The sequence below is a fragment of the Cricetulus griseus genome, chromosome 9 (genome assembly GCF_003668045.3).
Source record: "Cricetulus griseus strain 17A/GY chromosome 9, alternate assembly CriGri-PICRH-1.0, whole genome shotgun sequence".
Lineage (NCBI taxonomy): Eukaryota > Metazoa > Chordata > Mammalia > Rodentia > Cricetidae > Cricetulus > Cricetulus griseus.
The window spans coordinates 4,770,719-4,784,014 of NC_048602.1; positions in this window are offsets into that span (position 1 = coordinate 4,770,719).

Sequence of the window (13,296 nt, forward strand, 5' to 3'; positions counted from 1 at the left end):
TTACTTATAGGCAGCTCAGGCTGCTGGGAGAAACCCCTCTCTAGCTGTTGTTTCAGGTGGTCTAACCTTGGGGAGGGCCCTGTGAATCTTATAAGTTCCAGGGGCTTCCTGAGACTTCTGAGTTGTTTTTCACTTTCTGAACACTCATGAACTTCCCTCCAAGAGATGATATTTCAGAGGAATTAACTAAGAAACAGGACATGTTGCTGTCTATTTGTGTTGCCTAGAAGAGATGGAGGTATGCATTTAAAATCATTAAAGTTTATTGTGTCTATGTTGTATCCTCATGCAAACCACACCACAGCTGAAATTCAAAAGGCAGTTCTCTAGGTGGGGACAGTTCTCAGACCCTGGCTCGCAGACAGAACAAGGGGATTCTGAAGGTGACTTGTGTACTCCTGCATGGGTTGGAGTGTAGGGAGACACCATAACCATGGCTCCTAAGAATTGGCTACAGATGTGCCCGACCACGCCCATGGTCAAGGTGATGTCAGGGTGACTCTTGGGAGAGGTTTTAAAGGGACAGACGAGGCACATGGCTCGCTCTCTTGCCTCTCTGGCCTTGCTGCTTTTGGCACGCTCTGGCTTGCTGTTGGCTGGCGTTTATCTATTAAAGTTATCCTAACCTTACGGATTTCGTATCAGTTTTTCACTGTATTAGAGGAGGGAGGATTTCTTTAGTGGGTTGGTTTGGTCATGTCCCGGGGTATCATTGCAGCATGGTACCACTCCCATAATCCACCCCCCAAAAATGATCTTATCAACCTCCAGTTTCCACTATTAGGCTGGACAGTTCTCACCTCACAATCTTGGTGACTTATGCTCAAGGCTGGTTTTCCACCCACCTTGCATGTCCATTACGGCCAGCCTGGAGCTATGATGGAACCAGAGCTGAGAGGGAACCCATTGTTAGAGACGTTTATGACTGTGATGGAGAAAAACGAGAGCAAGTGGACAGCCTCCGCCAAGAAGAGACACGGCTCATCTCTTCTCACCCTTTCATTGGCTACAAGTCACAGGGCTGCACGCAAGTTCAACAGGGCAGGTACATTCGTCAGGCTGCCCCAAAGATGGATCACCCGAGACATCAAGATGGTGACCCGTGGGGGACCCAGCCCCTTTCGGGGGGAACGGCAGCTGAATCTTCCGCCCATCTCAGAAGTGTGCCGATGCCTCATCTCAGGAGAAGAACTTGACCATAACCTCCTGCTACCTAACAGTCAGAGCCCCCCCCCCCCAAGTCATCCTGGGGGTAGTCCCTTTTGTCTGCCACAGTTCCTTTTTCCTTGACAGGCTCCCTCACTCTACCCAGCTTAAACCACCCGATAAAACACAAACTCCCCTTTTTTGGTAGGACTGTTCTACAGTTCATGCTGGAAATAAAACAATCTTTTGGCCTCGGTGCAGCTCTGGCAGCTGGTTCTCTTTTAAAGCTCGCAATATTAGCTACTTCTGCTCGGCTGTGACAAAAAGTCCTGACAGAAGTGACTTCAGGGGGCTTTACTGTGGCTCATGGTTTCAGAGGATGTCGGTCCACATGGCAGAACAGTATGGAGTGTGGCTCTGTCTGTGGCGGTGACTGTTGACACAGGAGCAAATCAGAGAGCAACTGTAGAAGCAGCAGCTGGGCTAGAATCTTTGAGTGTGTGTGGTGCTCGGATGGAACTCGGGCCTTGCACATGCTAGGCAAGAACTCCACTGCTTAGCCACCCTAGCCCCTCACTGGGGAACTCCAGGCAAATGTTCCACAGGCTATAATCCTCCAGGTCTTACCTCTAGTGACCCAGCTAGGCTCCGCCTTCTGAAGCTTCCAAAGTCTCCCAAAATAGCACAACCACCATTTCAAATGGTGAGCCCGTAGGGGAGGTCTCAGATCCAAACCCTAACAGCAGGAAAATATGACTTTCTTGTACAGAGACGATAGACAATAGTACAGCACACCGTGAGACATCCTAGCCATGCCATGTTGTGAGGACTTTGCAGGCAGAAATAACAGAGACTTAGAGAGGTCATTTATTTCTCTGTCATTGTGTGGTGTCCAGATCTGCAGAAACCTTTCTCTCTCTCCCTCCCTCCTTCTCCCCCCCTTTCCGTGTGTGTGTGTGTGTGTGTGTGTGTGTGTGTGTGTGTGTGTTCGTCTGTATGGCATGTGTAAAAGATAGGAACTACCGTTTATTAAATGCAAAAGGAAAAGGTAACTCGATACCGTGGGCTCTTGGGACTTTCAAGGCTCAGCCACATGGATTCTCCAACTTGGAAAACTTCCAGAAATCTCTCCTGTGCTCACCAGCTTCCCAAATGCTTCTGGACATAAGACACCTTCTTGTTTTCTGTTGCCCTGTGGTCAGCCTCTCCCCTACGCTGAGATGAGGCATGTTGAGTGGGACCTGTGCCAAAAGTTAATGGAGTTGGTCTTGTCATGCAGCCAACCTCCTGCGTACAGTTGTCAAGGCTTTTGCTTTGGAAGAATCAAGGCCAAATCGCATTAGCTGGAGATAATCTGTTTAAAGGGAGAGGTAGCTCTTGACACTGTGGGCTCTGGGGACTGTCAAGGCTCAGGTACAAGAGCCTTGATGTCGCAGTCAGTGGGGTATGTATGCATGCGCCTGCCATGCCCGCTTCAGGGATGGCTCTGGCTCTCAGGGATGGGAGATGGGTTAAACAGGATTAACTGTAAGCTGGGTGTGGTGGCTCACACGTAGGCTGGAAGACAGCTCAGTTTGTGAAGTGCTTACTATGAAAGTGTGAGGACAGGAGTTCAATTCCTAGAATCCACGTGAAAAATCTGGGTGTAGCCGTGGTGTGTTTGCAAACCTAGCACCCAACAGGCAGAGGCTGGAGGCTCCTGGGGCTCCTGGCCAGCCAGTGTAGCTGAAATAATTGAGAGACCCTCAATAGAGTCAGATAGTCAAAGCCTACCTCTGGCCACCACTGGCAGCTGGGCAGGTGAGGGTAGTGGTTTGAAATGACATGTCCCATATTCTTGAGCATGTGAAGACTTTGTCCCCAGTTGATAGCTCTGTTTGGGTAAGTAAAGGAGGTATGGCCTTGCCGGGGGAGTAAGTGACTGGAGGGGTTTGATATTTCAAAAGCCACACATCATTTCAAGTTGTTCTCTCTGTTTCCTGTTGGGGGTTTAAGATGTTAACTCTCAGCCTGCTGCTCAAGTCACCATGCCTGACTGGGGCCATGCGTCCCAGTTGTCATGTGATGGAATCTAACCCTCTGGAACTGTAAGCCCAAATAAACCTTTGCTTCTGTAAGTTGCCTTGGCCATGGTGTTGTTTTATCATGACAACAGAAAAGTAGTAAAACCACAGGTACACACACACACATTTATATGTATATACACACACACACACACACATATGTATACACACACACACACATATGTATACACACACACACACATATATGTATACATACACACACACACATATGTATACATACACACACACACACACACACACACACATATATATATATATATATATTATATGATATGGTTAAGGGGAAGGTTTTCACATCACAACACAGAGTATAACAAAACAAAAATATGTAGATGGTTCCTGAAGAATAAAAAAACCAAGTCCTCTGACTTCTGTTTGTACACATGTCCAAATGTGTATATATACGTGTGTGTGCATGCATATACAAACACATCCCCAAAAAACAAGCAAGCAAGCAAATGAAACCCATCTGAGATGTCTTCATAGTGGTGACGTGGCTATTTTGAACTACATTCTCCAGAATTCCCTTCACTTCTGCAGTGTTAACTTGGCTATCTTAAACTACATACCCCAGAATTCCTTCCACCCAAATGGTGTTCTTTCCTTGCTTCTCCTTCAGCCTCTCCAGCTCTTGAGTGTAGCTTGTGTGCTAGGCCTTCTGATGAGGCACCCTGGCTTCATCAAGACACCTACACTGTTGTCAGTGAGCTAGGCTAGAGGTCTGGCTGTGGTCCAGACGAATTAGGCCTGGCTTCTGACTCTGAAAACCAGACAGGAAAAGATAATGGTCCGGGAAAAGAGTACTCACAGGCACAGGGTGTCCTCAGTCCTAGAGTACTGCAGTCACATGGCAAGCCTGGGCACTGTCTGAGGTTGGTCAGGCATGAGATATATATATATATATCAAACAAGGTTGAATTACATGACGATCCCAGTTCCCTTCTCCCCCCTTCCTCCTCTACCACCCCCCCAACTAAAATCCTACCTGTCATATGTCCTTTCTTCTAATCTACACCTGAATCAAAATTTCTGCTCCCTCATGACCTTCTTCTTCTTCCCTTCTCATTCTCGTAGCTCCCTCCCCCCTCTTCCCATGCTCTCACTTTGCTCAGGGGAAGGTGACCCTTTCCCCTTCTCCAGGGGACAAAGTTTGTCTCTCTTAGGGTCTTCCTTGTTTACTAGTTTCTCTGGCAGTGTGGACTGTAGGATGATAATCCCTTACTCTATGTCTAAAAACCACATATGAGTGAGTACATATCATGTTTGTCTTTTTGTGACTGGGTTACCTCGCTCAGAATGGTTTCTTCGAGTTCCATCCATTTTGCTGCAAATTTCAAGATTCCATTGTTTTTTCTGCTGAGTAGTACTCCATTGTGTAAATGTACCACAATTTCTCCATCCATTCTTCGGTTGAGGGGCATCTAGGCTGCTTCCAGTTTCTGGCTATTACAAACAGTGCTGCTATGAACATCGTTGAACAGATGTCTTTGTTGTATGAATGTGCTTCTTTTGGGTATATGTCTAGGAGTGGAATTGCTCAGGCATGGGTTTTTTAATGTAAGAAAGTCATCACTGCCTGGGGGGATTTTGACTCCAGTCACAGGATGTGGACCCATCAGACCTGTTCCTCAGAGAGAATGTCTGAGAAAGATACATCTCCTCCGATCCTAGGAAAAAGTGGCACGTTAGCAGCAGCTGCCTCTAAGACCTGTTACAACACTCTAAGGTCAAAGGCCACACAAACTCACCCAAGTGTCAGGCTGAGTGCATCCTGCTCTAGCTTGCATGTGTGGGTGGTTCTGGGCCATTCTTCACTGTCCTTGACCCCAGCTTCATATACATACCTGCCCTGATCTGCCCTGTGGGCTTTGAATTCCAGCGTTGGGCCCAGGGACCATGGCTTTAAAGAGAGTCTCACTAGCTTCGACACTTGTTCAAGGTTGAACTGTGTGTCTAATGTGTATATGTGTGTGCACAGTGTGTAAATGTGTATAAATATACATGTGTGTATGTGTCTGTGTATGGTATATGTGTGTGTGTGTGTGTGTGTGTGTGTGTGTGGTGTGTAAATATTTGTGTATATATGTATGTATGCAGAAATATGTGTTTATGTCTGTGTACAGTGTATCTGTGTGTGTGTGTGTGTGTGTGTGTGTGTGTGTGTGTGTGTGTGTGTTTGTGTCTGTGAGTGAGTTGAGATTAAGCTTTGCTGATACAGAATTGGGTACTGAGAGTGGCGAAGAACAGAATTTTACTGGGAGTGGAGCTTGGTGGTACAAAGTTCACCTAACATGCTTGCTTAGGTTCTATCTCTAGCATCACCGGAGGAAGAAGAGGAGGAAGAGGAAATAGGAGGGGGAAGAAGAGAAGAAGGAAGAGGAAACAGGAGGGGGGAGAAAAGTGGAGGAGGAGAAACTCACAAACGAGTTTTGGGTTTTCTGGAATTTTTCTCTGACCTAATTAGATCTAAAAGCATTGGTTCATTACCCTGTTTCCAGTGAGAAGAGGGACAGCGATAGCCCGTGGCATGAGTGTGACTAATTGTTCCTGAGTCACCAGTAGCTTCCTCTATCGAGTTCCTGTAGACCACAACGCTTTATGTGACAGTTTTGCTCCCACAGAACACTGGGGCAAGGATAAGTGGTGACGTATGGGGGCTGCGTCCTCGCTCGGAAGAGCTGAGGAATGACGATGGTGTTGAGCTCAGAGCTCTCGGGCTCCTGCTCAAGTTCTCCCATCCAAGTACCAGCCAGGCCCAAGGCTGCTTAGCTTTGGAGACCAGAAGAGGTCAGGGTCGTATGCCCAGACACCCAGCTCAGGAGCTCCATGAGGGACCTGAAGCTTCTGGCAGTACATGAATTGTGTTTCCTAGAGTCACATGGCTGTGGTTTCCACAGTTGTTTGACTAAGAATGGACCCCTAAGCTCATATATTTGAATGCTTAGTCACCAGGGGGTGGAACTCTTTGTGGAATTAGAAGGATTAAGCTTTGCTGAGGTAGAATTGCTACAGACCAAGAGGTGTGGCCTTGTGGGAGGAAGCTGCTGTGGGCTTTGAGGTTTCAAAAGCCATTGCCAGGCCCAGTCTCTCTCTTTCTCTGCTCATGGATCAGGATGTAGCTCTCAGCTACCGTTCCAGCACCATGCTTGCTGCCATTGTTAGACCCCCGAAAACTCAAGTATCCGGGGTCCTGGGCCACGTTCTCGGTCATCCCAATCACCAGGCGGATTCGAGAGCTTGCTGCAAACTGCACGAGGCTTTATTGTAATTTAACGAGCTAACCCCATGTTAGCTCGGGCCTTTCACCCACCCGCCATGGCGGATGGCTAGCAAAGACGGCTCCTAGGGGCTCCCAAAAGATCTTATAGGGCAGCGTAAGGGGAGTGTCTAGGGGTACGCACAGGCTCACGATTGGTGTGCCTCCAGGTTTGGAGGGCTTGCCCTGGGTTGATTGGTCAACTGGTTGTTATGGCCCATAGGCCCTCCCAGGGTGGTTGCTATGCTCTCTACATCATTGCTGTGCGCTTGTCCGTAAAGCACACCCAGGGTCGTAAAGCATAGCGCCACCAGCTAACTTCTGATTGGTTCCTTGTCACGAGATAGGCATCTGACTTTCTAGTGTCTGGGACAAGGTCATAGAAGCACATGTTCGGCTGTTATGGTTGCCAAAAGGGAAGCTGGTTCCTTCACCATGATGGAGTGACCCTCTAAAACTGTAAGCCAGCCCCAATTAAATGCTTTCTTTTATGAGTCGCCATGGTTGTGGTGTCTCTTCACAGCACTAGAACACTAAGACAGTTCTGAAACGAAAATGCCAAGTCTGAATTGAGGATAATTCTCTTACACCAAAACCTGAACTTCCAAGCATGCTATGTTGTTTGCTAAAAGTCTGGGCGGGCACCAGGAGGTGGGTGGCACACCCCTTTAATCCCAGCACTTGGGAGGCAGAGGCAGGTGGATCTCTGTGAGTTCAAGAGCAGCCTGGTCTACAAGAGCTAGTTCCAGGACAGCCTCCAAAGCCACAGGGAAACCCTGTCTCAAAAAAATGTTAAAAGGTCCTGGCAGGGGTTGGGAGGGTATGCGACCCTGCCTGAAGGCTTGGGACGTATTCCAACATACCTGGAGTTATGCTCAGCTGCTGTACTATTGCTGTGAAGAGACACCATGACAGAGGCAACTTAAAAAAGAAAACATTGGCTCAGAGGTTAAGAGCACCGACTGCTCTTCCAGAGGTCCTGAGTTCAATTCCCAGCAACCACATGGTGGCTCGAAACCATCCGTTATGAGATCTGGTGCCCTCTGCTGGTGTGCAGATAAAAAATGGAAGCAGAATGTTGTATACATAATAAATAAATAAAATCTTTAAAAAAAAAGAAAACATTTAACTGGGGCCTTGCTTACGGTTTCAGAGGGTCGGTCTATCATCATTTGGTGGCAGGCAGATGGACAGGGGTGATGCTGGAGTAGTCTCTAAGAGCTCACACCCTGAACCGAAAATGTTGAAGGCAGAGAGTGGGAGAGAAGGAAAAGAGAAACAAGGCCGAGGTGAGAAGGCGGAGCTTGGCATCCAAGTGACGAGTTACTCAGTCACTAGTATCTTCTGAAACTTTTGAAAGCTTTTTGAAACTTCAAAGCCTGTCGTGGCCCGGCATGTCTCAGCCCCAAACCATGGAAGCCATGAGGTTCGGCCTGAGATGGGGGATGTGGATTTGGAAACTCCCAGCAGCCCAACGTCGATAAAGACCAAACTCAAGCCAAACTCAAGCCGGACCTCATGGCTTCCGTGGTTTGGGACTGAGACATGCCGGGCCATCACATTTTAGACAGGCAAAGTAACACAGCTTCAGAGAGTTAAACAAATGCAACATCTTTGTATTGTTAGACCCCCGGAAAGCTCAGGCCTCCGGGGTCTCAGGCCAGGACCGAGGTCACCCCAATCACCAGGCAGAGTCAAAAGCTTGATGCAAACTACATGAGGCTTTATTGTTGTTTAACGAGCTAACCCCATGTTAGCTCGAGTCTTTCACCCACCCACCATGGCGGATGGCTAGCAAAGACAGCTCGAAGGGGCTGCATAGAGATCTTGTAGGGCAGTGTAAGGGGAGTGTCTAGGGGTACGCACAGGCTCAGGATTGGTGTGCCCCCAGGCTTGGAGGGCTTGCCCTGTGTTGATTGGTCAACTGGTTGTTATGGCCCATAGGCCCTCCCAGGGTGGTTGCTATGCTCTGAGCGTCATTGCTGTGCACTTGTCTGTAAAGCACACCCAGAGCATAGCGCCACCAGCTAACTTCTGATTGGTTCCTTGTCACGAGGCAGGCGTCTAACCTCCTAGTGACCAAGGCAAGGTCAGAAAAGCAGGTGTTACTGTCATGGCTGCCGAAAGGCGTCTGACCTTAGTGACTAAGACAAGGTCAGACAAATACGTGTTCGGCTGTTATGGCTGCCGAAATGGGGAGCTGGTCCCTTCAGTATCATGAAACAAATGTTCCACAGCATAAATGAATATAACACATCTCCAATGATATTCCACAGCATGCCACCTCCTTTTTGATAAAAGAAACCTTTTCCTCCCTGTATGTAGATGTGTAGTCCATTGCCTGGTGCTGCGGCATGGTTTTCCTGAGGTAGTTGCCTTGTGGGGTGCAGCTGATGCTCTGGGGACCGCCTCATACTCCCCCTTTTCCTTAAACCTGCTACTAGACTTCAGGCTCAACTGAACTCAAAGGCTGAGGGAGACTGGAATGGATGATGGTAACTCTGTCGTGTTAGATTCGCTTATCCACACACACCAGAATGGCTAAGGGGCCAGTTTCCACTGGGGGCTCAGAAATAAATGTGTGAAGGTGAGTCATAGGCGTCCTTCATAGCTCTGAGGTAGTCTTTGTAGGTCAAAAATTCTAACAAAGTGTGTGAGTATGGAGGCTTTCCAAAGTTTGTTGTACTCAGGGTCTGAATGCCTCTTATTCCCAAAGAGTCGAGTGTCATTGTGACTGTGGTGGCGGTGGGGTTATGGGTGTGTGTGTGTGTGTGTGTGTCTGTCTGTCTGTCTGTCTGTCTGTCTGTCTGTCTGTCTGTCCTCTGTGGGTCAGAGGACCGCTCTGTGGAGTTGGTGCTCTCTTTCCACCTTCTCATGGGTTCTAGAGGTCAAACTCACGCCATCAGGCTAACACGGCAATCGACCCACCAAACCATTTCTCCAGTCCTTTGTGAAAGGTTCAAGCATTACGCTGGCCTACCTCTGTTACCTGGCGGAATCCACTCAGGCAGTAACCCGGTCAGCCCAGGGTTCCATGGGAACTAAGTCTGCACGCAGGTGCAAAGGACCCCTTTAAAAGACAGACCCTGCCCTCTTCTTCTTCTTCTTCTTCTTCTTCTTCTTCTTCTTCTTCTTCTTCTTCTTCTTCTTCTTCTTCTTCTTCTTCTTCTTCGTCTCTCTACTCCTCTCCTCTTCTCCCACCTACTCTCTCTCTCTCTCTCTCTCTCTCTCCCTCTCCCTCTGGTGACCAGCCACAGCGGTCAGCCATTAGCCCTGTTTCTCTTCTCTCTTAGTCTCTCTACTCTGCCGGGCCTATAATAAACTGGTTCATATGTCTCGTGTCTCATCCTGCGCCTTTTCTTTAAATCTAATTTAAGCAAAAATCTAACACTTTGACCCGAGATTTTTTTTTTTATGCAAAAACCAAGATAGGAGTCTGAGATGCCAAAGGCGCTGGTGGCTGTCTACTTACTGATTTGTTTACTTAATTATAGAGTCAGGATTTCTCTGTGTAGCCCTGGCTGTCCTGGAACTCGCCCTGTTGACCAGGCTGGCCTGGAATGCACATATCTCGCCCCCCCCCTGCCTCCTGAGTTCTGGGATTAAAGGCGTGCACGCTATGCTAGGCGCCTGGTGCTTCATTACAGAGATGGGTGAGCAAGGTTTCTACAGTGGGGAGTGAAGCCAAAATAGCAACAAGAGAACTCTGACTCACAGGTGCGCTTGGCATTCGTGGGCTTATAAGGAATTCCTAGAAATGAAACCCATGCGAGCTTACTGAGTCTCATTCATCTAAGTGGGTGCATTCTGGGTCTAGAGTCTCAGAATACGACCCAAACAGCAACACCAGAATCAGAGCTTTCAATCATTTCCCACAGTTGGATCTGTGAGTGGAGGAGACGCTGGGGAAATTTGCTTTGCTGCCAAAACGTCATGCTGATCATCTCTCTCTCACATGCTACTTCCCCAGATAGAGCTGCAGGCATCTCCAGCTGGGCTGTGCAGTAGAGAGAGGGAAATGATTCCGCTATCCAAAGATTACCGGACTCGGGATCAGAATGCCTCCTATTCCCAGAGAGCCAAGTGACACTGTGGTCAGCTGTGGGGGCACTGTGGGAGCACTAGGGAGCAATGGGTGGGGGGTTTAGAGAAAGCCTATTTTACAGAGGACCTAAGGGACCCCTGAATCCACTCTGTGGCTATTTACACACACACACACACACACACACACACACACACACACACACACACGCTCTCATCCCCACTGTGCACACATGCACGCACGCACGCACGCGCTCACACTGTGTAGTGTTTTGAATGAGATGTCCACCATAATCTCAGACATTTGAATACTTTGTCCCCAGTTGGTGGTGCTGTTTGGGGATGGCTTAGGAGGTGTGACCCCGTTGGAGGAAATGTGTCACTGGAGGCAGCCTTTGAGAGTTTAAAGACTCAGGCCCTTTCCAGTTTGCTCTCTCAGCTTCATGCTTGGCAGTTCAGGATGTGAGCCCCAGTCTCCTCCTCCTGCTGCTCTGTCCTGCTAATCCCACCCATAGAGAGTAAGAATGCTGCCACAGTTTAAAGCCAAATTTGAAGCAAGTTTTAATTAAATGCTGGCCAGGTGGGTGGGCTCTGGCCAGGTCCACCCAGGTTCCTAGGAAATGGCCCAGAATCAAGTATGGCAAGAGCTTAAAAAGGCAAATTCATTGCATTTTTCATCAGGTCCAATCAGGAGCAAGCCTACATCCTGACGTATTTCCTGTGAATATGTATTACTCTCACTGGTTGATAATAAAGCTGATTTGACCTATAGCAAGACAGAAGAAGGCTAGTTGGGAAAGCCATACAAAATACAGAGAGGAGGAAGAGTGGAGTCAGGGAGGAGAGATTCGAGCCAGCCCCCAGAGGAACCAGATATGCTAGAGGGCAGGTAAAGCCATGAGCCGTGTGGCAGAATGTAGATTAATCGAAATGGGTTAACTCAGGTTGTAAGAGCTAGTTAATAATAAGCCTGAGCTATAGACAGACCATTGCGTAATTAATATAAGCTTCTATGTGCTTATTTGGGACTGGGCTGTCAGGAAAGAAAAATGCCACCTCTGTTTACAACATCTGGTACAGATGGGTCAAATAGACTTGTTTAGGTAAATGAAAACATGTGGCTTGCTATCACCCATAAATAATAGCCTCCAGCATTTGGGGAACTATCTTTCTCTGGCCAAGGGGTTTGCAGATGAGAGGCATTTTGTTATATAGATCACTAAGGCATAGTAATTAAAACTTAAAATGTAACTTTGGCTTTCACAGTCCCACCACCATGGACTCTTACCCTCTGGAACCATAAGCCTAAATAAACTCCTCCTTCTATTGTTCGTTCCAAAGGAAACTCCAATTCTCTAAACTGCAAAATGCAGTTCAAATATCCAGAAATAAACTCAACCAGGACTGTAGGGGGATTTCTGGTAGCCATATAAAAGGCAGCCTTCCTCAGGAACTTGTGAAACTGGTTCCCCTCTACCAAAAGGAGTCATCTCTCTTATTTCTGGGCTTAGGTCAACTTGTGGTGCCTATTAGGACATCAGAGCTCATGCTAGCCTTCAGGGTCCCTCAAGATCACATTTCTGTGATGCTGTGATACATTTCAAAGTTCACCGTCCTAGCCCTTCTCACCTCCTCCTCAACCCTAAACTCAAGGCTCAAAGGCTTCTCTTCCCCAGCTACTGCTAGTCTCAATATGTTTCTCTCTCTCTCTCTCTCTCTCTCTCTCTCTCTCTCTCTCTCTCTCTCTTGAAGGTGAGCATGTAAGTATATCACCAGACACAAGATAAATGATAAATGGGTGTTTATTGGAGACAACACAGAAAAATACAAAGAACCTCCAGAGTGTTTCCATGCTCTTCCTACGGGATCTGCGGACCTACGAGAAAGGGCTCAAAATGCACCTCAAGCTCCCCTCTTTCTGCCTGAAGCCACACCCAAAGGGTGTGGCCTCCATTTCAGGTCCACAGACCAGAAGCCTACACTTTCCCTACTTCACTGCCCATTTTCTCTGTTCTCTATCCCCTGCTGTTCTCCCTTCTCCCACAAGTAACCCTGACCACATCTGGTCTGCGGGACATGCTCAGTCTACTCTCCCTCTCTGCTCTGGACTCTTCCAGATGCCTCTAACTGTTCTCCCTCTCAAATCTACAATGAAAGCGTACCCGAGCCATACGATGGAGCTGTCAGTTTATACATGTGTAAGTTTCCTTGATCCTGGTGATTTATCATAGCAATAGAAAGCTAACACACACATACACACACACACACATACACACACACACACACACACACACACACGCACAGGAATAAATAATAAGTAAATAAACACAGGAAGACTGCCAACACCAGTTCCCTGACTCATGCGGTGAGACATGTTAGGATAGGAAAAGGCCAGTGACGTCATTACGAAGTTCTCCATCCATGAACACAGTAACCCAAAAGCAAAGCCACTTTCCTGGTGGGACTGTGAAGACTGCTGCCACCATGAAAGCCTGGAAGCAGATTGTCTGTTTCCACGAATCAGTCAGTGGGCATTCTGATGTGTATTTGAATCCCAAGTCCTCTGAAAAGAGTAGCCAAGGCCCTTAACTGATAACTCCAGCCCTTCTCCAAAGAGTTTTAACAGACACAAAAATATAACTTTGACGGTGAGTTAATGCAGGAGTTTGTCTCTAAAGGGCACACACAGCCCTTACTGTCCATCCCAAGGGTATTTTTCCACATAGACATGATGGGAATTCTGTATGCCGTGAATATGTGTTTCCCTTA